This window comes from Aplysia californica, unplaced genomic scaffold (assembly GCF_000002075.1).
Source record: "Aplysia californica isolate F4 #8 unplaced genomic scaffold, AplCal3.0 scaffold00013, whole genome shotgun sequence".
NCBI lineage: Eukaryota > Metazoa > Mollusca > Gastropoda > Aplysiida > Aplysiidae > Aplysia > Aplysia californica.
This window is the reverse complement of record NW_004797283.1, coordinates 2,183,620-2,188,619: the sequence shown is the minus strand read 5'-3', so window position 1 is coordinate 2,188,619 and position 5,000 is coordinate 2,183,620. Positions and strand designations below refer to the sequence as shown.

At 35.2% G+C, this 5,000-nt stretch overlaps 1 protein-coding gene across 1 annotated transcript in view; it reads left to right on the top strand.

Annotated features, from left to right (window-relative positions):
- LOC118477951 (PDF receptor-like) overlaps positions 1–5,000 on the top strand; it is a 196,863-nt gene that overhangs the window by 129,427 nt on the left and 62,436 nt on the right. The gene's annotated exons all lie outside the window — the stretch shown is intronic.

Here is a 5,000-nt window from a genome sequence, read left to right as displayed (position 1 = left end):
GGAGGAGGCGACCGTTTTATCTTGCCAATAGTTGATTTTTAAAAACGTGTTTATAAAGTGTATTCTGTAAATAAAAAAAGGGAAGAAAACAAACGGAACCCCCCCCCCCCCCCAAGTATTTGTAAAGTGTATTCTGTACAGAGTCCAAAACCACCTATGGCAATTAGTGATATTCGAGATAGGGGTAGGAATAACAACAATAATAATAATAATAACAATAATAATAATAATAATAATAATAATAATAGTTGTGCACGACTCTCTTTCGTCAATTTTTAAGCTAGACTTTGGAGTGCCTCAAGGTTCAGTATTGGGTCCAATTTTGTATACGTTATATACGCAGCCGCTTGGAGCTGTGATTAGAAAGCACAATATGAATTATCACATGTACGCTGACGATACACAGTTATATAAATCTGTTCCACCATCAGATGTTGAAACCTTGCTTACTACGATGGGTCTGTGTATTGATGACATCAAAAAGTGGATGGTTGATAATAAGCTCCAGCTTAATGAAAATAAAACTGAAATTCTGTTATGTAACCCAAAGAAAAGCCATATCCCCGTAGACATTGATCATATTTGTACTGAAAATGAAACACTGTATTTTACTAACAAAGCACAAAATCTAGGAGTGTATTTTGATTCAAAATTGTCAATGGAACATCATATCAATTATTTATGTACCATTTTATTTTGTGAATTGCGTAGAATTGGTCATATGTCTATGTTTTTGAACGAACACTCGTTGAAAACGCTCGTGTCATCTTTCTTGTTTTCACGCATCGATTATTGCAATGCTTTACTAGCTAACTTACCAAATACGTCTCTTCACAAGTTACAACGTTTTCAAAATCATGCTGCTAGGCTTGTACTAAAGAAAAAGAAGAGGGACCACATTACTCCCATGTTAAGAACGTTGCATTGGCTTCCCGTGTCAGCTAGAATGTCATATAAAATTGCAATATTATGTCATAAATGTGTCAATAACAAAGCTCCCTCATATCTTAGTGATCTCATCCAGATTTATGTTCCATCTAGATCACTAAGATCAGGCGACCAGTATCTTTTACGAGTTCCTAAAAAAGGCGGTAAAAAATTAGCCGAAAGATCGTTCGCCCACCTTGCTCCGTCAGTTTGGAACTCTCTTCCCCAACCCTTGAGACATACAACATCTGAGTCTAAATGTAAAAAATCTTTAAAGACACATTTAATGAAATCCTTTTTAAGTCAGTAGATTCATGTTCAGTACAATGTTATGTAAATGTCTATGTATCCATTTATGTATTTTGTGAATTGCAGTGTATATATTATTTTATTCTCATTTCGTGACGATGTGTAATCGTGTGCGTGCGATAAGCAAGTAGATGTGTGTGTGTGTGTGTGTGTGTGTGTGTGTGTGTGTGTGTATACGTGTGTGTGTGTGTGTGTGTGTGTGTGTGTGTGTGTGTGTGTGAGTGTGTGTTTGTGTGTGTTTGGCATACAGGTGTGCGTGTTATGTATTCGTGAGTGTGTATGCGTGTGTTTGTGTGTGTGTATATGTATATATGTGTGTGTTTGTGTGTATATGAGTGTGTGTGTGTGTGAGTGTGTGTGTGTGTCGCGTGCATGAATATTTTTCTTACATGCATTTATGTAAAGCGCCTAGAGCTGTGTTTACACGGGAGTGGGCGCTATAGAAATGATCTTCATTATTATTATTATTATTATAATAATAATAATAATAATAAAAATAATAATAATAATAATAATAATAATTATTATTATTATTATTATTATGATAATAATAATAACAATATAATAATAATGATAATAACACTAACAATAATAATAATAATAATAATAATAAGATAATAATGATAGTAATAATTAAAAGAAGAAGAAGAAGAAGAAGAAGAAAAAGAAGAAGAAGAAGAAGAAGAAGAAGAAGAAGAAGAAGAAGAAGAAGAAGAAGAAGAAGAAGAAGAAGAAGAAGAAGAAGAAGAAGAAGAAGAAGAAGAAGAAGAAGAAGAAATAGAATACTTACAATAATACAAGATAATAATTATAACAATATTAATATCAACAATGATAATACTACTACTACTACTACTACTACTACTACTACTACTACTACTACTACTAATAATAATAATAATAATGATAATGATACTAATGATACTACTAATAACAAATAAATAAATAATTATAGTAATAAAATGATAATTATTATTATGATAATGATAATAACTACAACAATGTTGCTAAATTTAATTTAAAAAACAAACACAGACAACAACAGCAACAATAGTAAGATAATCATGGTCATAATAATGATAACAATTATTTCAACAAGATAGTGCTGTGCACTTCGATTTGAGCCTAAACTATCCCAACCCTCATTTGTGAAATTGAACTTTTTGGCTGGGAGAAGCCAGAATGACATTTTCAATAATCGATTGATTAACAGGTCGTTTAACGAAATTTGCCATTTGATAGAGCAGATGATGGCACTGGGAGATAATCAGACACTTCGTTATCAGATAAGTCTTGGATTTCCTGAATTGATTAGAATCATTGGAAAGGAACGCTGTCATCCTGAATACTCATGCCGCAGTTATGCCCTTTTCTGCTTCCGTTATGGATTTCTTTGCTTCATTAATGACCGTTTCTTTTTCTAAAACTTTATGACGCTGTACCTGTAAGGACGTACGGTTGGTCAGTGTGGAATGTCGTTATCAGCATAGACAGCTATCGATCTTGACTCCCAATAAACAAAATAAAGATTCTGACAACGTACTGATTTCGAACACTATATTTTACCTTCTTGTTAACTCTAAAATCGAAAGTAGTGAAACTTTTGCTACATGTTAAAACTATATGGGGCCTCGTTGGGAAATCAGGCGCTCGTCAAATCAATGAAATCGAAGAAACCGACAATGTCCCATCCGGAGGGCAATATTTGTCGATTTTGAAAGGAGCTCTGCACCTTTCAGTCTCATGTCTCGACTTATATTATTCAAGATGATGGGTATTTCATTCATCAAAAAGATGAAAAATGAACATGCTTTTAGATCATACCAAATTCCATATGCCCCAAATTGTTGAGAGCCCGATTTCACAATGTCGTGACACATAACATTATTCAGGATATCTTCAAGTTTTCCCATAATCTAATATAACAACTTTCGCACTTTGGCTTTTAATCAGACGCACAGTGAGCATTGATACCATTTGCTTTTCGAGCATTTATCAAGTCTAAGCAGCAGATTAGGTCGGAAATATGTGGTTTAAATTTGTATCCCTTAAGATGCAAATATTTTTGCAAGCCTTCAATGATAAATAAAGGAAACCGTTCAATATTTAACGTTAGACATTCTGCTTTTGGCTCCCATGGCAAGCAATCTATTTGAAATAATAATTATTTGATTACAAGAAATGCCGAACAGACATTGCGTTTCCAAAACTGGACCTTACCGGAGAAAGTTCATTGCCCTTAGACATATAAAAAAAACAGCCGGAATCTTTATACATTGTGCGTGGGTTGTTCGAAATGTAGGTTGGGAAGTCGAATGACTCAGAGACCCAATATTATTTTTAATCGGTAAAAAGGTGCTACAAAAGGAATTTAAATAAATTAACTTAATCACTTACAGCTCAAAAAGGGAACACATCTTGTTATGGCTGCTCACCAAAAATGGCCACTGCCATTAAGGAATTGTTAAAGATTGAAGCTTGCGCTGTTATTCAGTTTGTGAGCAAAAAAGGAAAAAAATCCATCTAAAATTCACTCTGAACTAGTGGCCGTATATCGCAATGGTGTAGTTAATAAATCAAGCACATAAATATCACTGGCACAGTACGTTTATAGAACTGCTTTCAAACATTTCAGGACGAACCACATTCAGGGGGGGGGGGGGGGGGGCAAAATTGTCAATATTATAAAACAATATCATGATGAAGATTGGTGCACTTATCATTGAGGATAGGAGTATCAAAGTGTGTGATATTGCCACGTCACAAGAGCTCCTACCAGCCACAGTTAAAAATGATTACCCAGCTGAGATACCGCAAAGTACATGTACCGGTTCGATGCTTCCCTAAACAAATGACAGAATAGCGCAAAATAAAGCGTGGATGGGCATCCCAGATACTTTGGAACGTTGCATGGGTGATGGTGACAATGCTGTTGGGCCAGATGATGACTTTGGTGTAGGAAAAAGAAAATTTTGTGAATGTATAATCACTGGCGATAAGACGAGGGTTCATCACATGGAACCAGCACATGGAACCAGAAACAAAGAAGGATTCAACGAATTAGAAACATTCATCATTGCATTCTGCCCCAAAGTTCAAAGCCTGCGACAGCAAAATTGATAACAATTGTGTTTTGGAAAGCAAAAGGTGCTCTGCTGGAGGACTTTCTACAACAAGGTCAAACTTCAGTTCTGCCTGTTACTATGAAACAGTCAACTGAGAGACTGAGAGAAGCAGCGCGGCAGAAGAGACCAGGATCATTGAACAAAAGTGTCTTTCAACAAATACCACCCTGTATACTGCAAACATGATTAAAGAATTGATTCAAAAGTTTGGCTGGGAGGCCTTACCACATCCTCTACATTGTCCTGATCTGATCCCTTCTGACTACTATCTCTTTGGACCCATCAAAATAAACTTAGCCGGGAAAATGTTGACGAAGACGAAGACTTAATCAGTAAAGAGAAAATTTGATCGCAAGTTCTTGACGCGGATTTCTTCAAGAAGGGAAAATATTTTCTGATGCGTCGTAGGGAAAATGCATCGATTTTAAAGGTGACTACATTGAAAATTAGCTCGACAATGTAAGCATCTCATATGAACGTTTTCTTTTGGTTAAGGTGAAGTTATTACATCTATGGCTATTTTCAACTTTACAAAGAAGAAGAAGAAGAAGAAGAAGAAGGAAAAAGAAGAAGAAGAAGAAGAAGAAGTAGAAGAAGAAGAAGAAGAAGAAGAAGAAGAAGAAGAAGAAGAAGAAGAAG